Here is a 24,248-nt window from a genome sequence, read left to right on the forward strand (position 1 = left end):
AGATATTCTGTAGCCTTTTTTATAATATAGATGTAGTATGGTTCTTATTAAAAGTTACCTTGGTTAAGCTTATGACAGGAAAGACTTCTCTTTACTTAATATGATAAAGGATATCCATATGGGTGAAATAATGAAAGCTCTTTCCTGAGAATGGGAATGGAGCAAGAATATCTATCAACATTTCTATTCAACATTTTACTAGAGGATTCAGGGTAGTGCAATAAGACAAGGAAGAAAATGTATAGTTATAAGAATTGGAAAAGGAAAGAAAAAAACCTTATTATTCATAGATGTCATGGTTGTATATATAGTTAAAAATCTACAGATAAACTATTATAATTAATGAATATAGAAGTTTTCCTGAGGGGCCCTTGGGTGGCTCAGTCGGTTAAACATCCGCCTTCGGCTGGGGTCGTGATCTGGAGATCCTGGGATTGAGCCCCGCATGGGCTTCCTGCTCAGTGGCAAGTCTGCTTCTCTCTCTTCCTCTGTGATCTCTCTTGTTCTTGCTCTCTCTCAAATAAATAAATAAAATAATTTTGTTTCTTGAATACAGGGCCAATATCCAAAACTAATTGTATTTCTATATGCAAGCTCAAACAATTAAAAGTTAAAATAATCATTTACAATCACACTAAAATATATTAAATACATAAAATCTAACTTAAGATATGCAGACCCTTTACACAGAAAACAGCACAGTATACTAATAAGAATTAAAGAAGACTAAATAAATCATGTTCATGATTTGGAAGCATCAGTTTTGTGAAGATGTTAAATGTACCTAAGTTAATTTATCAAAATTCAATCAAAATAGAAATCAGAGGTAAATTTTTTAAATGACTAGTTGATTTCAAAATATATGGAAATGTAAAGAAATTATAACAGTGTTTAAAAAGGGAGCCACACTATAATAACAATTGGCTATATTATTATATTATACATTATTATTGGTTATTATTATATGATAACAATTAGTTTGTGACAAAAGTGCCAATGGACAGAAGGTGGAAGACAGTCTTATCAATTAAAGATGGTGGATCAACTATATATCCATATAGAAAATGTACATCTTTAACTCTACTTCATACCATATATGTAAATCAATATTTGGGAGATTTTAGATCTAAACGTAAAAAGTAAAAAAAAAAATGTGTTGTGATGTTAAAAAAAGCTAACTTGTGATAATCAAAGATTTCTTCCAAAGAATACAGAAAAGCACTAATCATTAAGAAAATTTTGATAAGTTGAAGTACATTAAGAACTTCTGTTCATCAGTAAGAGACTGAAGAGGTGAATGTAGCAGATGATATTTTCAGTAAAGAAAATTTTTATATAACATATGTATGTATATATATACACACACATATGTACACACAATACATATATACACACAACACATGTCCAGAATATTTAAGAAAATAACAAATCAATAAGAAAAGGACAAATAGCCTGTAGAAAAGTGACCAGGATACTTGAATAGGCAAAACTCATAAAATAAAATATTTAAAAGGCTAAAAAAATATGTAAGATAATGCTCAATATCATTGTCCATCACGGAAATGCAAATTAAAGTCACAATTAAAAAAAATACTTATAATATCAAGTGTTGGCAAGGATGTAAAGCAAACTCAACTCTTATTCTCTATCTAAAGTGGTATTATCATTTTGGAAAATTGTTTAGCATTATTTATGAAACTAAACAAATGCATATACTGTGACCAAATAGTTTAACAACTGGGTATAGACTCAAAAGAAATATATACATTTGGGTACCAAAAAAAAAAAAAATACTAGAATGTTCATAACATTCTTAAATGTGGAAGAAAAAAACTAGAATTAACCCAGAAGTCCATCAATAGGAGAATGGGTAAATAAAGTATAGCATATTTTTTCAATAGAACACAGTGAACACAGCAATGAAATAAACCAACAGGTCCCATTCATAAAATCATGGTTGAAGTTATAATGTTGAGCAAAGAAGCAAAATCAAATGAGATCATACTGTAAGATTCTATTATGGAAGTTCAAAAAGAGACAAAGTTAATCCTCTTTTTTTCCTTCTTTAATTGTTCTATATTAAAATTTTATGCTCATGCCATTTGCAATGTGGATGTGGATGGATGCTAGAGTGTATTATGCTAAGCAAAATAAGTCAGTCAGAGAAAGACAAATACCATATGATTTCACTCATGTAGAATTTAAGAAAAAAATATATTAACATAGGGGAAGGGAAAAAAAAAAACAGAGGGAGGCAAACCATAAGAGACTCAACTGTAGAGAACAAACAGTATTGCTGGAAGGAGGTGGGTGGGGGAGGGGCTAAATGGGTGCTGGGTGTAAGGAGGGGACTAGTGATGAGCACTGGGTGTGATATGTAAGTAACAAATCACTAAATTCTACACCTGAAACCTAAATATTACATGGTATGTTAACTAACTAGAATTTAAAAAAAATTTGTGCTTGTAAGATTCTAGGTGTATAGTTAATGGAACACTACAAAAAGGAGGAATATAGATTACACTTTTCTCACTTCAAAAATAGGATATACTTAGAGTCAAAAAAAAAACAACAACAAACGAAATTTCAAAACATGAAGATCTGTTTCAATTCTGTGTCTAAATATAAAATAATAATTTATCATTCCTGTCTCAAATTTTACTTTTTTTCTACAGCATGTTATGTAAACTTGAATTAAATGTGTAAATAAGATTATTTATGCTGTCCTGAGCATACTAATTGAAATAAAACTAAGGTCAATTTATAATTTAGGATTACACTGAGTCTCATGGAAATAATATCATCAGTGATGAATATTCTTGTGCAAGCGAACAGATTTATGGAGTAATACACTTAGATCAAGTGTCTCTTAGCCGAAAAACTTCTTTGATACTAATATTAAAACATAATTTTTGAATATTTCTAAATATTTCATGCAATCAAAGCAAGAAGTGTGGAAAAGACACACATTATTAAAGTGGTGACTCTCAATACTATTTCCCATTATAAATCTAGTTTTCTAAACCTGTGTTATTCTTGTGCTTGCTTCCTCCAATCTAGACTTTATCTTCAGTCACCTCTTTGGGTTTTTTACTCTTGGTAGATATGTTTCTTTTATCCTTCCTTCCCCCTCTTACAATGGCATCTTGATGCTGTGTAAAAGGGAGATGAAACAATCTGTTATCAGATCCCATTATTGCTTTTCTTAGAAAAGCTTATTTTTGGAAGTATTACGGATATATTAAAATATATGACATGATTGGGCGCCTGGGTGGCTCAGTTGGTTAAGCGACTGCCTTCGGCTCAGGTCATGATCCTGGAGTCCCGGGATCGAGTCCCGCATCGGGCTCCCTGCTCGGCAGGGAGTCTGCTTCTCCCTCTGACCCTCTTCCCTCTCGTGCTCTCTATCTCTCATTCTCTCTCTCTCAAATAAATAAATAAAAATCTTAAAAAAAAATAAAATATATGACATGATTGATACCAGCTGTCTAGGAGCTGTTTTTCAACCTGGGTTATTCAACTTTTGAATACACTTAGTAGGTGTGTACATATAAAATTTTATATGAGAAAGTTATACTATAAGCCCATATGTTTGAATTGTACAATTTCATATATGAAGAAACAGGTGTTTAAACTGCATACATTTAGGTTCCAGTAGAAGTAGGAATTGAATTAGTGACTCATAATTGCAGATTGTTTATTTAAAGTAGGATCAACTAGAAGATGCTTCTTGCAGGAAGATAATTTTCTTTTTATTGAGGTAAAATTAACATACTTCAAGTCCCTGTACAAGAACAACTTTTAGTATATGTTATGTAGATTTTGACAAATGGATATACTTATGTAACAAGTATTCCAGTCTAGATACAGCATATCTATCACCATAGAAAACTTCCTAGATCCCCATAGGGAACCTATTTTTTCCAGTTTTATTGAGATATAATTGACAAACAGCATTCTATGTTTAAGGTGTACAAAATAATGATTTCTTATATGTTTGTATTACAAAATGATTACCACAAGCTTAGTGAACATCTATTCCTCACAGCTACAGTTTTTTCCCTTATGATTCTCATTTCATTCACCATAGATTAGTTTTGCCTGCTCTTGTACTACATAAATGAAATCACATAGTGTGTACTCTTGTGTCTGCCTTCTTTTGATCAATGTAATGGATTTGAAATTCATTTATATTGCTAAGTATTCCACTGTATCAGTATACAATGATTCATTTGTCCATACTCCTGTTGATGAACATTTGAGATGTTTCCAATTTTTGGTAACATGGACTATATGCCTTGAATTACAGAGTAGATATGTCTATATGTGTAACTTTATAAAAAGCTGCCAAATTGTTTTTCAAAGCGATTGTACCACTTCACTTTATATTCTCATTAATGATAAATGAGACTCCACTTTCTCCACATCCTTACCATTTGGTGGTGGGCATTTTTGATTTTAGCAATGATAGAGAGTGTAATGTAGTATCACATTATGGTTTAATTGGCATCTACCTGATGGTGAATTTTAGGAATCTAATATTCTTATAAACAATTTGGATATCATCTTTTGTTAGGTGTCTGATCAAGTTTTTGGCCCATTTAAAAAATTGAGTTGTGTTTTTATTATTGATTTATAGAAGTTTTTTTCCATATTCTGTCAGATATATGAGTTGAAATGTTTTCTCCATGTGTGAGGCTTACATTTTATCTTCTTAATGGTGTATTCAATGAACAGCACTTATAATTTGATGAAATCCAGTTTATAACTGGTTCGTGCTTTTTGGATTTGCTCTCAGATATCTTCTTCTTCAGGTGCTAAAAGATGCCATTTGTTTTATTTTGGCTTCCTTTTTCATATTCCCTCTTTAAGAAATTACATGTTATTTTTTCATTGCTCTCCTGATTGTAATATGTATTTTCCCCACTCCGTATGCTTTTATGATTTGTTCTGTTCACCTTTGGTTTTCAGCAATGTGAATATGACCTGCATAGATATGACTTTCTGCTTAAAGGATGTATAGATACTTGTATTTTTACCAAATTTGGAAAATTTTGGCCATATAATGTCAACATTTTTTTTCCTGTTCCATTCTATCTCTCCTTTTCTTTTGAAACTCCAATTGCCGGTAATTTTTTTTTCTTTTAAGTTTTTATTTAGGTAATCTCTACACCCAGTGTGGGGCTCGAACTCACAACCCTGAGATCAAGAGTCGCATGTTCTTTGAGCTGAGCCAACCAGGTGTCCCCACTGCAAGTAATTAAACCACTTTCTATTATTTATAGTTCTCTGAGGTATAGTGTAAAATGAAGCTCTGTTCATTTTATGTTTCTATCCTTTTCTCCCTCCTTTCTGTTCCTCTGGGTGGTTTGTTTCTACTCACCTACTCATTTCAGATTCATTCACCCTCTCCTCTCCAATTCCAATCTACTCTTAAGTCTATTTTTTAATTTATGATGTTGTGTTTTTCCACTATAGACTTTCATTTGGTTCTTTTTACTGTGTCCGTTATGCTGCTGCTATTTCCTTTGTGTTCACTTTTCTTAATTCTTGAATCACTTTTCTTAATCCTTGAATATGTTTAGACGGCTCTTTTAAAGTACTTGTCTTCTGATTCCAACATATGAATCATCTTGGGGTCTGTTTCTGTTGCTGCCATTTCTCTCCCTCTCTCTGTAAAAGATTTTATTTATTTGAGAGAGAGAGCGCACAAGTGGAGGAAGGGACAGAAGGAGAGGGAAAGGTACAAGCAGACTCCCCGCTGAGCAGGGAGCCCAATGCGGGGTTCGATCCCAGGACCCTGAAATCATGACCTGAGCCGAGGTCAGTTGCTTAACCGACTGAGGCATCCAGGTGCTCCTTGCTGCCATTTTTCTTGATTACTAGCCTTTTTTTGTTTTTTTTGCTTCTTAGAATATTTTATATTTTCCAATTATCTGCTGGATATTGTAGATGAGAAGATATGTGTCTATATTATGTCGTCTTCTTTTAAATGTTAATGGGTTTTGTTCTAGAAAGCAGTTCAATTTTTGCTAAAATTTCTTAGTTCCAAAAAAGTGAGCTTTTATTAATTAAACAATAGATATTTCCATTTTATCATTAATTACAAAACATAACCCTTACCCTAGGGCAGCAGTCATCAAATATTTTAGTCTCAGTACCCCTTTGTCATCTTAAAATTTATTGAGGGCTCCAAAGAGCTTTTGTTTATGTGGGTTATCTCTATCTATATGTATGATATTAGAAATGAGAACTGAGAAATTTTGAAGTATTTATTTATAAATCTATTTAACATAAGAGTAATGAATTAAACAGAAATAAATTAAATTTTAACATAAATAACATATTTTTATGAAAATAACAATATTTTCCAAAACAAAAATTTAGTGAAAAGAGTGGCATTGCTTTACTTTTTTTTGAAACTTCTTTAGTATTTGGCTTAACAGAAGACAGCTAGATTATCATATCTAATTTTGCATTCATTTTTGCTCTGGTTATAGTATGTGAAGTATCTCACACAGATAATGTAGTTTTAAAAGTGTTGAGAAATACCAGAAACATTTTTCACAGAGCTGGAACAAATAATTCTAAAATTTGTATGGAACCAAAAAAGACCCCAAATAGCCAGAGGAATGTTGAAAAAGAAAACCAAAGCTGGTGGCATCACAATTCCAGACTTCAAGATCTATTGCAGAGCTGTAATCATCAAGACAGTATGGTTCTGGCACAAAAACAGACACATAGATCAATAGAACAGAAGAGAGAACCCAGAAATGGACCCTCAACTCTGTAGTCAACTAATCTTCAACAAAGCTGGAAAGAATGTCCAATGGAAAAAAGACAGTCTCCTCAACAAATGATGTTGGGAGAATTGGACAGCCACATGTACAAGAATGAAACTGGACCATCTCCCTTACACCATAAACAAAGATAAACTCAAAATGGATGAAAGACCTAAATGTGAGAGAGGAATCCATCAAAATCCTAGAGGAGAACACAGGCAGCAACCTCTTCAACCTCAGCCGCAGCAACTTCTTCCTAGACATGTATCCAAAGGCAAGGGAAGCAAGGGCAAAAATGAACTATTGGGACCTCATCAAGATAAAAAGCTTTTGCACAGCAAAGGAAACAGTCAACAAAACCAAAAGACAACTGACAGAATGGGAGAAGATATTTGCAAATGACATATCAGATAAAGGGCTAGTATCTAAGATCTATAAAGAACTTATCAAACTCAACACCCAAAGAACAAATAATCCAATCAAGAAATGCACAGAAGACATGAACAGACATTTCTGCAAAGAAGACATCCAAAATGGCCAACAGACACACGAAAAAGTGCTCATCATTTGACATCAGGGAAATCCAAATCAAAACCTCAATGAGATACCACCTCAATGCCAGTCAGAATGGCTAAAATTAATGTCAGGAAATGACAGATGTTAGTGAGAATGTGGAGAAAAGGGAACCCTCTTACACTGTTGGTGGGAATGCAAGCTGGTGCAGCCACTCTGGAAAACAGTATGGAGGTTACTCAAGTAGTTAAAAATAGAGCTACCCTACAACCCAGCAATTGCACTACTGGGTATTTACCCCAAAGATACAAATGTAGTGATCTGAATGGGCACCTGTACGCCAATGTTTATAGCAGCAATGTCCACAATAGCCAAACTATGGAAAGAGCCAAGATGTCCATTGACAGATGAACGGATAAAGATTACACACACACACACACACACACACACACACACACACACACACACACACAAGAATATTACTCAGCCATCAAAAAGGATGAAATTTTACCAAAGGCGTGTTGGAACTGGAGGGTATTATGCTGCGCAAAATAAGTCAATCAGAGAAAGACAATTATTATATGGTTTCACTCATCTGTGGAATATAAGAAATAGTGCAGAGGATCATAGGGTAAGGGAGGGAAAACGGAATGGGAAGAAATCAGAGAGGGAGATAAACCATGAGAGACTCTTAACTATATGCCTCTGATGAATTACTGAACTCTACATCTGAATTAATGATGTCCTCTATGTTGGCTAATTGAAAAATAAGTGTTGAGAATTGTAATAGTTTTTTTCAGATAATTATAAATATTTCCCTTTGATACTAACACAAAATTGACAAGTGGTAGTTTCTTAGAAATTAGTTATAATGTGTAATCTAAAACTATACGCACAACCTTTTGGTTTTGGATATATTAAAATCCATTTGTCTGTCTTGTAGGTGGAATAAGTTTTTTCCCCATATAGGGTTTTGTAACATCACATATTGATAATTTGGAAAATATTGGTTCATGAGTTATGAAGATATTCTAAGTGTTGACACATTTTCTTATACCTTATCAGAAATTTACATTCATCCTACCACAAGAAAAATCATTACATGTGAGAAGTTGTCATGCTCATGGACGCAGATACAAGATTTCAAAATTTACAATTTTTACTTTAAAGCTAAAATTTTCTCATTGGCCATAAATAGTAATTTTCTTAAAGAGACAAGATTGCTGTATTAAGTTTTTAGAAAATGTCTGCAAAGTACCCAAATCTGAATAGCCAGTCATCTTTTTATTGAAACAACTGTTGTATTTTGGTATGTAGCAAAGTGTTTTATTGATATACAGAGACTATTAATAAAATAGATATGCAGCATCAACATTTAATAAAATTAAGAAATTATACTGCTTTATCAAGGACATTAAGTAGAATTAAAATACATGTAAATAATAATAATAATAACAATAATAATATGTTGTGAATGCGTGGCAGTGAATACAGTGCTATTTATATTGCATTGGCACTGTGACTGATGTTAAGTTGTGAGAAGTTTTACCAACCTTTTATTCCTACTGATGCAAATGTCAAAGAAAAAATATAGTAAGAGTTTGCCTTATACATTTTGTCCTGTTTTACAGTTGTTTGTAGCATGAGGTAAGTGCAGTACTGATTACTAAGTCATGGCAGAATTGTAAGTTCAGAAGATAGTTTTGAACAACTCACCTATGTGGGGAAGGGTATGTATTAAGAAAATTATGTGAGATACTTACTGACATATGTACAGGAGAAGACACACACAGAGCTGTCTGAAAGGATTTACACATATGTTTCTAGACAGACACATTTTATTTTGTATTTTTTAAAGATTTTATTTATTTATTTGACAGAGAGAGAGAGAGAGAGAATACAAGTAGGGGGAGCTGTGGAGGGAGAGGGAGAAGCAGGCTCCCTGCTGAGCAGAGAGCCTGATGCGAGGCTTGATCCCAGGACCCTGATATCATGACTTGAGCCAAAGGCAGATGTTTAACCAACTGAGCCACCCAATTGCCCCTGGAAAGACACATTTTAAAGGTGTGTTTCCCACTTCAATTTCCACTGTTTTGGCAACATATATCATAATTGGTGCTAATGCAAGAACAATGAAAAAATGTAATTTTCTTTGAATCTTGGTAATTAATCCAGCAGAACCAACATCTATCTTGCTAATTTATGAAAATAGCAATGACAAAGTTGAGTTTCATGCAGTTTGAAAGCTAGGTAGTGGACAGTGCATTCTATTATTACTTCTTAGACTGGTAACAAAAAATACTAAATTTAAGTGTAAGATAATATATATGTGGGAGATGAGTAAGGAACATTTAATGGTGTTTAGATAATAATGTGCACATGCTATCCTAATATACCCTTTACATTGGGTAGAGTGTACTTGATCACTCAAGTGCAAGTTAAAAAAATAGTGAATGAATATATGTTGATTTATTCATTAACAAAAATTAACTGAGTATTCACCATGGTCTAAGTGCTGTGGAGGCAGGGGCATATGAGAGAAGATTGCATTCCTTCTCTAGGAGTCTGGTAAATAAGATGCATAAGCAAACACATAATATAAAATAACTTTTTAAAAGATCAGTTGAAGTGGGAAAAACTGTCAGGAAGTTGTTCAAAAGTCCATCAAGATATAATGATGGCCAGGGTAGTACAGTAATGGAGTAAGAAATAGACAGACTGAAGAGATCCTTTGGGATTAGAATAAGGAATTGACATAAGTGGAACAGGGGGTTAGAGGTGCAGAGTTCAGGGAGAGGGAGAGGTGTAGTCAAGGTTAGATTTTAGATTGGTGCCCCTACTAGTGTCAGTCACTAAGAGGGCAGGGTGTTTGCAGTAGGGTAGGATAGAAAGAAAGGAAAGAAAGTAAACTCAGTTTTTAGCATACTGAGTTTGTCCTTCTTATAAAACATTAGATAGATAGAGATAGACATATCAGACAGATTAGATAGAGATAATGTTTGTTAGGCTTCTGGTAATTTGGGCTGGATACATGGTGTGTGCATGTACATACTTGAGATTTGTCTGCATAGAAATAATCAAGTTATGGAAAATCAAAATCTGACTTATCTCAGACCAAGGCATATCTATATTCCTGGTGAAACACACCTATCACTGTCCTCAAACTCACAGGCAGTTCTGCTAATTTCTTCAACACTACTTCCTCATTGGTGACAAACAATTCTTGCTCACTGGTTTGAAGTGAACTGTGAATGAATGAAAAATGTTTTGGTATGTTAGTGATGGGCAAATAAGTTGTTGGTTGTAAACACATAGTAGCAACAGTGATCAATGGCTAGCAAAGTAGCAATAATTTTATCATTTAAAAAGGTAAAAGTAGTTTTACTTCTTCAAGAGTTGACATCTTCTATTCAAGCTACTGCAGTTAAGGTTTTTACTAAATTACAGCAGCAAATCTGAGAAGTAAAGAGGGATTTATTAGATAGCAAATTTGCCAACATATGATAATGGCAACATTCTGCATAGTCCTCCTATTTTAAAGTCTTGTTATTGGGAGAATGCTAAGCACTTTTAAAATGAGTTTTCCTGAATCTTAGCTTCTCACCCAGTAAAACATGTTCTGATTTTTCCATGTTGATATTATTCACATCTCTTTAGCTTTCAATCTGCTCTAGATCCTCTCTTTTCAACAATTCAATTTAACTACTGCTCTAGATTTTCATTAGTTGTGTGATATGATGGAAATAGTGCAGAGAGATTTGAGTTTGGGTAAGTCATTTAACTCAGTTTTCTTATTTGGAAAATGACAATAATCATCTTTAAGCATTCATTGTGAATTAAATAAAATAAGGTGCATGCAAAGTGCTATGTGTAAAATATGTGTGTTGTATTTTAGAGGTGTAGAGGCTGCTTTTAGGCAATAGGCTTGAGCAATGGAAACTTGAGCAAAGTAAAAGGACCCACAGGGACTACCGAGCTGACACAAACAGGCTCATTAAGCGACCCACCTTGAAATAGCCATAGGCCCTTACTGACCAATTATAACCAGGCACAGTTCCTAAGATTACCAAAAAAGGGAAAATTCCATAAGACCCCACTCTGTCCTATAACTGTGGCCCCCTCACCACCACCTCATAAGACCTCTCCTTTGCTGTCTTGCCCGCTGTTCCCTTGCCGGGTATTCAATAAACTTCTATCTCTTTTGTTCTGCTTCTAGTGAATTCTTTCACCATCCACACTGCTGGCCCCCCATCCAATCGGGACACCCCACAATAGGCACTTGGCAAATATTAATGTGTGGCTTGCTGCAACTACTTCCCTTAAAACTCTTCTTCTTGGCGTTTCTTTTTTTATCCTTTTTTTTTATTATGTTATGTTAATCACCATATATTTCTTTCTGTAAGTTGCTTCTGTGAGAAACCCTGATACAGGTGTTTGTAGGTATTTTGGGCTGTTTTTCCTCTCTCCTCAAAGAAGAGCCAGACACCAAGAAAACACATGTCTAATATCTTTATAAAGCCATCTACTAACATTTTTATATGATTAACTCTCTATTGATACAGAAAGACCTGAATAGAATAGACCAAATGCATATGTAATTACTATATATTTTTTCACATTGAATATATGTGTACCAATGTCAATAGTAACCAAACTTCTCAGTTGTAAAGTGGAAAAACTATCAGAATGACACCATGACTCAGATTAGGTGACATTTGTTATCTTTGATATGAAGAGATTAATAGAATATTTAATCTACTTGTGTAAATGCTTATCTGAAAAACTATCCTGTTTACAAATAAGTTTGTGTCAGTTGCTTCTAAATTAGATCTATATTCCTCCCTGTGAATTCTTAGTATCCTTTCTGCCATCTAATTTAAATTTAACATTTTTATGTTCTTTGCACAAATTCTATTTTTGTAGATTTCTGAAATGCACTCTTTAAAAGGATGTTTTTCAGAGTCCAGATGGTACCAATAATTATTTATTATCTTTAGCTTTTACCATTATCTGTCATCCAATCTGTGATACTATAAATCTTGTTCAGTGCTTAGAGTTGCTGTAGCAATTCAATGAAAAAATGCTTGTGTAATAAGTTCAGAGGAATCTAGCGCATTATGGAGGTCGAACTACTTTCAAAGCTTTAATTAAAGTCTGATGATTGTGCTGACTTTGTATTAGAGTTTTATGAGTAGTTGCATATGACTCTAATCTTTTTTGTTCATCTCTAATTCACCCAAATATTTTCTGTAGAAATTGTTACAGCATGAATTGAAGTTTTACTTTTCACCACTGTGAAACTGAGGGAAGTCATCTGCAGAGGTACTTTTGCCAACTTAATTACTAAGATCTTTCAGCTAATTTTCACTTGAAGGAAGTTAGGGAGCTCTTCCTTCTGGTAGTAAGTGTCTCACTAGATTGTGATCTTCAAAGCCAAGAAATGCCTGTTTTATTATGATTTTTTACTCCAGCAACATACTAAATGCTTAATACAAGACACTAGTCCCTGGAAAGCTCTCCTAACCTTTGTATTCCTGTTCAAAGTGTACTTACTCATCAGACTTCTCCTCTGAACAGAATTAATTCTTCTGTTTGAGTGTTCCCTGACCACTTTGTGCTTATTTGCTATGTAACACTTACTACATTGTTTTATGATTTGTTTTCATTTATCTCTATTCGTGATTTCACTGAGGGCAAAGCCTGTACTTTTCCCATAAAGCTTTGTGTCTACAGTATCTAAGAGAGTAGATTGCACATATTATGTGTTTAAGAAATATCTTTTGAATTAATAATTATTATTTCTGAGAGCAATTGTATGTATATATGGGTATACCAGTCATAAGCTTACTCTATTGTTTAACACATAGCATTTCAATGGTCAGCTAAACCTACTAGTTTTCTTTTCTTCCTTCTTCCTTTTTCTCTCTTCTTCCTTTTATACTACAGGTCACCGTTAACTTTTTCCTTCTAATAAACAAAATACAATTAATTTTAAAAGATAAATACAGGATTTATTGGGACATGTTACTATTTCAGCCTATCAACATATTTAAAAATATTTAAATATGTTTGCTCAGTGTTTCAGCCTATCAAAATATTTTAAAAATAAGATACCTTATCTAAAATTATTTTTGAAAATTTGACTTGAAAATCTAATATATTTATTCAAATTTATCCAAATTGTTCAGAAGCCGAATGAGATAAAACCAAAAACTGAACCACAGGAGACCTCCTCCCAGTTTTAAATCAATTTATTAATCAGTTCATTGGTCATATTAAGTTATGTATGAATCTGCCTAATTGTACTATTATCCAGCCCACAATTCCATATACTCATTATAAGGATTTCATGAAAAATTTATCTAAGAGCTTCTTAAGATTAAAATGTCATACTACAGAGTACCAGCATCTAGTATCTCTATAAAAAACAATGAGTGACACCAGTAGGAATGGTGGTGTAAAACCGTCTGACAATTGGGGATGTGGATGGCTCAGTTGGCTCAGCATCAGACTCTGGATTTTGGCTCGTGTCATGATCTCAGGGTCATGAGTTTGAGCCCTGGACATGGAACCTGCTTAAGATTCTCTCTCTCTTTCTCCCTCTGCCTCTCCTCCCCATTCCCACTCTCTCTCTCTCAAAAAACAAAACAAAACAAACAAACAAAAAACCTTTGGAAATTTTCTCCTTCATAAAAGCAATGAGAACCCTGGAAAAAACTGATAAAAATCAAAACTTCCAGAACTCAGAGTTAACCAAAAGTCCACAACAGTCTTGTGAATATTTATTGAAGAAAAATGAGTAAGTCTTGATAAGGACAATTAGCTTTGTGATCTTTTAACTTACCCTATCATCCTTCTCTTCTTAGCTCTTGAAAACCAACAGTCCTGTAGTCATGTTGAAAAGCAGTCTAGCAGCCACTGGAGAATATGTATGGGGTTGGAACTCCTCCAAAGCCCTATTCTCACCTGTCATTATTTGCCCTGTATGACAGTTCCCTGGACAATTCCACTCAGAAGATTTGTCTTATTTGATCTGACTCAGAGCTTATTCAGTGTAAACAGTATTCAGTGGCAATTGCCTGAGGCCGTGATAACTATTGGGGCAAATGGCAAACTGATCAAAATACTTAAAAGGAAAAGCTTCTGGATATATCTAGAGAATCTTTGAAAAGTCATGGGAATATAGAAGTCCTCTCATATGCTTAGAACTGTGTTCATACATGAGTCTGTGCATGCTTAGGAAAGACCTGAGAAGGCCCTGCACTCTTACCTATGGCTGACCTGGAGATTCTATAGAAATAGGAAGTGACAGCTAAGACAGATGTGTAAAGGCAAGCTAAACAGACAACAAAGCCCTTTGGGAAAATCTGGGAACTCAGTGGTTACAGGCATTTAAAGAAATCTATGTTCAATCATTAAGTGATTATTAAGCCAGCTAAGCAGAACTTCAGTAGCCCCTTACAAAGAACACAAACTTTACAGATTCAGTTTAGGAAAGTTACCAAACAAATAACCATCAGCAGTAATAACAACACAAACAGCAACAAAAACAACAAAGTCCCTGGGGAGAAAAACTAAGTGATTTGCAAAATGGCCACATTATATTATTTAAAATGCCCAATTTTCAGTAAAAGTTATGAGAAGAAACAAAAAAGAATGTCCCTGGAGAGGAAAAAAAGAAGTTAAGTTCTATGAAATGCTTGTGGAAATATCACTGAGAAAGCCCACATGTGAATTTATTAGACAAAGACTTTAATTTAGCTATTTTAAATATGTAAAAAAAAAAAAAAACAACCTAAAGAAAATGATATCTAAAGAACAAATGTATGAGAATGATTTCTCACCATTGGTTGAAGAGACTAACTTTTCCCATTTTGTGTTCTTGGAGCACTTGCCAAATGTTGCTTGACTCTAATGTGTGGGTTTATTTCTGAGCTTTCAATTATGTTCCATCGGTCCGTGTGTCTGTAGTATGTAGTAGCATACTGTTTTGATTACTATAACTTTGTAATATAGTTTGAAATTGGGAAGTGTGATGCTTCTGGCTTTGTTTTTTTTTTTTTTTTTGAGATCCACAGCCTTTTAATTAGTTCCAAGCCCTGTTGCTGTGCTCCCAAACTCTTCCATCCCTTCGGTCATGCCAATCACCTCAGTTTTTTAAAGAGATGAGAAAAAAACGGACCAGATAGGCAGTGTCCTGCATGGCTGGAGAAGCTGGGCACTCACTCGCTATGCTCTGACTAACCCCTGTGGGAGAAATTGTCGGCCTCAAAAATCAAGAGAAACACTTTAGATTCAAAGACACAAATGGGCTGAAAGTAAAAGAATTAGAAGAGATATACTATGAAAATAGTAGCCCAAAGAGAGCTGGAGTGTTTATGCTAACATTAATCAAAATGATTTTAAAACAAATCTCGTTACCAGAGACAATGAAAGACATTTTGTAGTGATAAAAGTGTCAATCCATCAAGAAGATATAACAATTATAAGCAGATACACAAACAACAATAGAGTCTTAAAGTAAGTAGAGTAAAAACTGACAGAACTGAAGGCATAAATAGACAATTCAGCAGTAATAATAGTTGAAGATTTCAATAACCACTTTCAGGATAGAACAACTAGATAGAAGATCAACAAGGAATTAAAAGGCTCATATGGCAGTATATACCACCTAGATCTAATGACATCTATAGAATACTTCAACCACCAACAACAGACTTTTCAAGGGCACATGGAATATCCTCTAGGTAAAATTATATGTTAGGCCATAATAATGTCTCAGTGAATGCAAAAGGATTGAAACAATACAAATTATGTTCTCTAACAAATATTGAATTAGAAAATAAAAAAACCCAGAAGCTATTTTAGAAAATTCACAAATATATGGAGAATAAAAAAGAGCAAATAATCAATAAGACATAGAAGAAACCACAGGGAAGTTAAAAAATCTCTTAAATGAATGAAAACAAAAACACAACATACCAAAATTTATAAGATGCACCTGCAGCAGTGATGAGAGATGAATTTATAGCACTAGACACCTATATTTAAAAAAAGAAAAATCATAAATCAAAACCTTAACCTTCCACTTTATGAAGTGGGAAATAGAGTGAACTCTACCTAAATCAAACAGAAAAAAAGGAAATAATAAAAATCTGAGTGGAAAGAAATGAAATAGAGGAAAGAAAAAAAAAAACAGTAAGTAGAGTAGAAAAAAACCCAAAAGTTGGTTCTTCGAAAAGATCAGCAAAGTCAACAAACTTTTAGTTAGACTGGCCAAGGAGAGAAAGTGATCTTATATTGCTGAAATCAGTAAAAAGGGGGAATATTACCCCCAACCTTATAGGGGAAAAAAAAGGGTAATATTAAAATAGTATGCCAACAAATTAGATAATCTAGATGAAATGAATACATTCCTAGAGAGACACAAACTATGGCTATAGTCTCAAAAAATGTGACTTGACCAATAACAAGTAAAAAGATTAAAGCAGTAGTCAGAAAACTTTCTATAAAAACATCCCACACCAGGTGGCTTCATTGGCAGATTGTATCAAGTATTTAAAGAATTGACACTAATCCTTCTCAAACTCTTTCAAAAAAAAAAAAGGAGAAAATATTTTCCTACTCTTTCTGTGAGGATAGTATGGCACTAATACTAAATCCAGATAATGACATTACAAGAAAACTACAGACCAATAATTGTCGTGAATATAGATGTAAAAATCAACAAAATACTAGCAAACTGATTCCAGCAACATTCCAAAAGGATTATTTGCCATGGTAGTTAGAATAATAGCTTCCAAAGATATCCACATTCTAATCCCTGGAGTCTTAAATATGTTAGGCTACATGGTGAAGGAAATAACATTGCAAATAGAATCAAAATTGCTAATTAAAGCACCTTAATACCTTAAAAAAGAGAGGTTGTCTTAGGTTATCCAAATAAAAGTGATTATCACAAGGGTCCAAAAAGAGAAGAAGAAGAAGGAGGAGGAGGAGGAAGAGGAGGAAGAGGAGGAAGAAGGAGGAGGTGGAGGAGGCTGAAGACAAGGGTCAGAGAAAGAGATGTGATCATAGAAGCAAAGTCAAGAGTCAATAATTCTACCTACTGTTTTGGCTAATAGAGGGAAGAAGGGTGCCATGAGCTAGAGAATATGGGCAGCCTTTAGAAAATGGAAAGTGTGAGTAAACAAATTCTCCTCTAGAGCCTCCAGAAAGAAATACAATTCTGCTGATACATTGCTTTTAGCCCAGTGAGACTCATGTTGAACCTCTAATCCATAGAATTACAAGATCATATATTTTTGATATTTTAAGCCAATAAGTTTGTGGTAATTTGTTTCAGCAGTCAAAGTAAGCCAACATGACCAATTGGAGTTTATCCTAGGATGCAAAGTTTGTGCAACACACAAGAATCAGTCAATGTAATATACCCTATTAATAGAATAAAGGATGAAAACTACATAATTTTTGCATACAGTGAAAGCATTTGACAAAATCCAACACTGTATCATGATAAAAACACTCAACAAAGAACTGAATTTTCTCAACATTAGACAAGGTATTTACAAAATACAAAACAAAACATAGCTAATATAATATTAATGGTGAAGGACTAAATACTTTCCCCCTAAAATTAGGAACAGGACAAGAATGTCCATTCTCAGGAATTCTATTCAACACTGTAGTTAAAGTTTTAGCCAGGCAGTTAGGCAAGGAAATGGAATAAAAGTCATTCTAAATGAAAATTAGGAAGTAGAATGATTTCTGTTTGCTAATGATATAGTTGTATAAATTGAAAATCCTAAGGAGTCCACGAAAAACTTGTGTTAATAAATTAGTTCTGCAAGATTTCAAGATATAAGATCAGTATTCAAAATTAATGTTGTTTCTATACATTACTTATAAATAATCCAAAAATGAATTTAAGGGAACAGTTGTATTTACCAGTGCATCAAAGTGAAATATATACTTAGTAATAAACTTAACAAAAAGTACAAAGTGTACTTTCAGTACACAGAAAATTACAGAGCATCATTGCAAGAAATTAAATAAAGCCTAAATAAATGGTAAGACATCTTGTACTTATAAATTGGAAGATTCAATGCTATTAAAATGGTAATACTCTCCAAATTAATATACGGGTTCAGTGCAATCCTTATCAAAATTCCAACTTCCATTTTTGCAGAAATGGGCAAGCTTATCTTAATAGTCACATGAAAATGCAAGGGATCCTAACTAGTCAAAACAATTGTGAAAAAGAACAAAGTTGGCAAAAATAAAATGTGGGGACTACATCAAAATAAAAAGCTTCTGCACAGAGAAGGAAACAGTAAACAAAAATAAAAGACAACCTACTGAATGAGAGAAGATATTTGCAAATGACATATCCAATATAGGGTTAGTATCCAAAATATATAAAGAACCTGTACAACTCAACAGCCAAAAACCAAGTAATCCAATTTAAAAATGGCAGAAGAACTCTGAAAAACAGTATAGAGATTCCTCAAAAAGTTAAAAATAGGACTATTCTACAACCAGCAATTGAACTACTAGGTATTTACCCGAAGGATACAAAAGCACTGATTAAAAGGGACACAGGCACCCTGATGTGTATAGCAGCATTATCAATAATAACCAAACTATAGAAAGAGCCCACATGTCCATCACCTGATGAATGGATAAAGAAGATATGGTAAAGAAGATATGAAATACACACACACACACACACACACACACACACACACACAATGGAATATTACTCAGCCATCAAAAAGAATGAACTCTTGCCATTTGCAATGTGGAAAGAGTTAGAGTGTATTAATGCTAAGCAAAACAAATCAGTCAGAGAAAGACAAATACCATATTATTTCATTCATATGTGGAATTTAAGAAATAAAACAGATCAACTAGGGGAAGAGGGGAAAAAAGAGATGAAGGCAAAGCATAAGAGACTCTTAACTGAGAGTTAAGAGAATCAAAATTGCTAATTAAAGCACCTTAATACCTTAAAAAAGAGAGGTTGTCTTAGATTATCCAAGTAGAAATGATTTTCTTGTAATGTCATAAAAAGAGAGATGAAGGCAAAGCATAAGAGACTCTAACTGAGAGAACAAACTGAGGGTTGATGGACGGGAGGTGGGTGGAGGATGGGATAAATGGGTGATGGGTATTAAGGAGGGCACTTATGATGAGCACTGGCTGTTATATGTAAGTGATGAATCAATAAATTCTACTCCTGAAACCCATATTACACTGTACGCTAACTAGAATTTAAATAAAAACTTGAAAAAATAATAAAAATAAGTAAATAAAAATGGGCAAAAGACATGAACAGAAATATCTCCAGAGAAGACATATAGATGGCCAACAGACATATGAAAAGATGCTCATCATCACTTACCATCATAGAAATGCAAATCAAAACTACAATGAGATATCACCATCAGAATGGCTAAAAACAACACAAGAAACAATGGGTGTTGGTGAAGATGTGGAGAAGAAGTAACACTCATGCACTGTGTGTGGGAATGCAGACTGGTGCAACCACTACGGAAAATAGTATGGAGGTTCCACAGAATGTTAAAAATAGAACTACCCTATCACCCAGCAATTGCACTACTGGGTATTTACCCAAAGAATACAAAAACACTAAATCAAAGGGATACATGCACCCTTATGTTTATTGCAGCATTATTTACAATAGCCAAATTATGTAAGCAGCCTGTGTCCATCAATTGATGAATGGCTAAAGAATAAGGGGTGTATATATACACAATGGAATATTATCCAGCCATAAAAAAGAATGAAATCTTGCCATTTGCAACAACATGGATGGATCTAGAGGCTATATTGCTAAGTGAAATCTGAGAAAGACAAATACAATATGATTTCACTCATATGTGGAATTTAAGAAACAAAGCAAATGAACAGGGGCGCCTGGGTGGCTCAGTCAGTTAAGTGACTGACTCTTGATTTCGTCTTGAGTCATGATCTGTGCCCCATGTCAGGCTCCATGCTCAGCGGGGAGTCTGCTGGAGATTCTCTCCCTCTTCCTCTCTCTCTGCCCCTCCCCGGCTCATGCACGTGCGCGCGCGCTCTCTCTCTCTCTCTCTCTCAAATAAATAAATCTAAAAACCACCCCCTCAAACACCCCCAAAACACAAATGAACAAAGAAAAAAAGAGGCAAACCAAAAAACAGACTGTTAACTATAGAGAACAAACTGATGGTTACCAGAGCGGAGATGGGTGGGTGCATGGTTGAAACAGGTGAAGGAGATTAAGAGTATACTTATTGTGATGAGCACTGAGTAATGTATAGAACTGTTGAATCACTATATTGTACACATGAAACTATCATAACACTCTACGTTAATTTTACTGGAATTTAAATACTGATTTCAGTATTCTTTCAGTAGCATTGAAATGTGTACTATAAATATATATACATATTTGTATACCTTTATTTTATAATCAATGTTTTTTTAATGTTAAGTTTTAATTACGGTTTTGCATCAATTTGAAAAAAGTGTGATCATTTCCAAAATAACTGATTTTAAAAGTTTAAGTGGAATCTTTGAACCATGTGTAAAGATTTGTAATTAAGATATCTATGTATATAATTAATCATCTAAATGATCATTTTGATTGATGAAGTAGAAAGTTTATTCTCAACTTAAATGTTTATGCACATCACAGAGATAAGACTAATTATGGCATATTTATATAAAAAAACACTGAAATTCAGTGATGCTGTGAGTGACGTTTTACAAACTCTCAGATAAGGGGCACCTGGGTGGCTCAGTCATTAAGTGTCTGCCTTCCGCTCAGGTCATGATCCCAGGGTCCTGGGATTGAGCCCCGCGTCGGGCTCCTGCTCTGTGGGAAGCCTGCTTCTCCCTCTCCTACTCCCCCTGCTTGTGTTCCCTCTCTCGCTGTGTCTCTCTGTCAAATAAATAAATAAATAAATAAATCTAAAAAAAAAAAGAACAAACTCTCAGACAAAATATAAATTCCTTTTGCGTTTAGATTTTACTGTCCATGTCAAATACATGTCCTTGTCTAGTAGCACAAAAAGCTCTTGAATTGAAACCAAAATGCAATAAAATATAAAATAATTTTACAGTACATAAAAAATATATATATTGTTTTTAATGATCAGGGAAATTACAAATCAAAACCAAAATGAGACTCTAGTTTGTACTCATTCAAATAAAAAATATTAAAAAATCTGATAATACTAAGTATTTCTCAGAAAGAAAACTACCATGTTTTAAGTATATAATTTAATGAGGCTTTTGATTATGAACCACATTTTGCATACAACCAAGAGGAAACTAAACTTCTCTGCTTCACAAATGATATGGCATTTCAGGAATGATGGTAAATGTGCTAGAGAAGAGAGATGGAATAGAATGGAGAAGAATGAGGGAAAGAGATCTCAAGGAACAGGAAGATGAGGATCAAGTAGAAAAGAAGACTTTCTGAAAATTCTCCAGGAGGAAGATGTCTACTATGGTGGATATGTGGGAATGGACTGGAAAATTTCCATGCTACACACTCGGTAGTGTACATACTTCTGCTCCTCAAGCTTTCAGTGAAGTCTATTGTCTACATATTCTGGAGACTGTGGATAGTTTGGGGGGTTAAAGGCATTAACACATTTGCATACAAGGCAATGTAGCATGATAAAGAACTAAGATACCTGGATTACAAAAATACAGAGTGACATCAGGCATTGACATTCCAATGAAAAGAAATGGATTTTATAAGCTTTCTGTCTTGTTCTTCTTCCATTTACCTGATTTTAGGAGTTCCCCTGAAACTGGTGGCCTAAAAGCAATGCAGCTCTGGATCAGAAGCTGAGCTACTGAAGGTTTTAGGGCCCAGATAATACCACTGTCTCTTTTCATGCAGTTAGCATTAATTTATATCAAGGTGATGCCAGTGTTTATAAATACCTAGTTTAGAGAACAAGTTTTCTTTTTGGGAACTTTTATCACTTCAAATATGTGGGCACCCTACTGTATAAGGTTGAACTGAGAACATAGAAAATGATTACACATGGTTCATACATTTTCTAGAAGATTGTCTTATTTTTAAAAAATGATCACATTGAATTAATCATATCATATTGGTAATTTCCTTGAGAGCCTTTTTTCTGCATTGGAACTGAGGGGCCACAGTGAGAATAGATGTCACTTTACAGATGGATTTTTTCTAATTCTCTGAATTAAGTGTCCATACCATAACAAAATTCTTCAGTTACTTTAATGTTCCTAATCCCATGCAATGTTTCTATTTTTTCTGAGATTTCTGCAACCCTTTGTACAAATTACTTTTATATATGCAATGCTTCCAAGTTTACTCAGCTACCAGTAGATTACAGTAATTCCCATTTTGTTTTGCACATTTCTTTCAGTCACATACTCTTATAGGTAAAAGCGGATGTGGTCATGCTTTGTTATCACTCTTCCCACCATCTGAAGAACACTTCCCCTGACTTTTCACTTAATTACACTCATTCCTTCAAGATAGTTTTATATTATTTCCTTCACTGAGTAGTTCCCTCACCTTGCTTGAATTGATTTCTTCCGTTCCTCTTCGCCTATAGAAAAGTGTGTTTGTAATTCTGTACTGATTAGTTTAATTCAACAAAACTATTTTCTGTGTAGTAGTGTGGTGCACTGGAACTGGATTGAAGCCTGGCTCTACCCCTTCTAGCTGTGGAATCTTAGACAAGGGACTTAATCTCTCTCTACCTCTCTTTCCTTATCTGTAAAGTGAAAAAATAATGGTATTTACTATATAGGATTGTTCTGAGGGTTACATATGTTAATCTATAAAGTGCTTCAGTGAAAGCCACTGTGTCTGGCACTCAGGTTTTACACTAAGCAACTCCAGAAGTACCATTCACATAGACTGCAGTGTAAATGCTGTCCCTGCAATTGTGCAGTATACCACCTGAACAATAGTAAATGGCTACCCTACTCAGAACAGCACCCAGCACATAAAATTGGCTCTAAGTTTCTAAAAGTATTAGTTATTATTGTTATACTTTGTTTTATAGTGAGAAAAAAATTTTCCTTAGATTATTTCTTGATTTGTTACTTCACATCTTTCCCTTCTTCAGCTCCTGGAAGACTTATTTGCTCCTGTTTTTTTCTCTTGTATTTAGTTATTAATCACTGTCAATTCATTGATCTTTGGACTGTATACACCATCCCTAGGGAACTATAAATTATTAAAATTAACTTTAAAATGAAGTAAAATTAGAAAGATAAATATCCAGGTATGACAGTGAGAAAGTTATCTAAAAGACCCTCCTGTCTCTATTAAAATGACTTTTCTGTACCGAATTATTGCTTTTAAGATCAACGAGATTCATTCTCTTATAAACACCACATAATGGTGTTCTTAAAAATAACAACAAATGCAGCACAAATAATAAATTGTGTGTGTAAATATTTATGCAAAAATGTCAAAATATTAGTAATTTAAAACTGTAGTCCATTAAAACATCAAAAACCAATGTGAGGGGGCACCTAGGTGGTGTAGTTGGTTAAGCGACCAACTCTTGGTTTTGGCTCAAGTCATGATCTCAGGGTCATGTGATCCAGCCCCATGTGGGGCTCCCTGCTCAGCAGGAAGTCTGCTTAAGACTGTCTCTCCCTTTTCCACTGCCCCTCCCTATTCCTCTCCCAAATAAGTAAATACATCTTTAAAAAACAAAACAAAACGATGTGAGGTTTGTTTCAGCTGTGGAGATGGTTTGATATTAGAATATCTAAGAATGCAATGACCACATTAATTAAACAAAAGTTTTTTTTAAAAAGCAAGTGAAAAATTATTTGGTAAAATTTAATATTTCAACAAAAGAAGAAATAGTGGTGGACCAAAATAAACACATTATTTTATGTTTAAAATGTGTTCATATTTATATCTCACATTAA

The 24,248-nt window shown here is 34.0% G+C and overlaps 1 long non-coding RNA gene across 2 annotated transcripts in view; it reads left to right on the top strand.

Moving 5' to 3' along the window:
- The window catches only part of LOC148162674 (uncharacterized), a 105,007-nt gene that overhangs the window by 58,891 nt on the left and 21,868 nt on the right, over positions 1-24,248 (top strand). Inside the window, exon 3 of one of the 2 annotated variants that reach the window (XR_015766659.1) lies at positions 5,150-5,256. The exons of the other annotated variant lie outside the window; for it this stretch is intronic. This is a non-coding gene — a long non-coding RNA (uncharacterized LOC148162674). The remainder of the gene's footprint in view (positions 1-5,149; positions 5,257-24,248) is intronic. 2 annotated transcript variants of the gene reach the window in all.

The sequence above is a fragment of the Eumetopias jubatus genome, unplaced genomic scaffold, assembly GCF_037043125.1.
Source record: "Eumetopias jubatus isolate StellerSeaLion01/CBP00866 unplaced genomic scaffold, mEumJub1_p1.0 scaffold_13, whole genome shotgun sequence".
In the NCBI taxonomy this organism is placed as follows: Eukaryota; Metazoa; Chordata; class Mammalia; order Carnivora; family Otariidae; genus Eumetopias; species Eumetopias jubatus.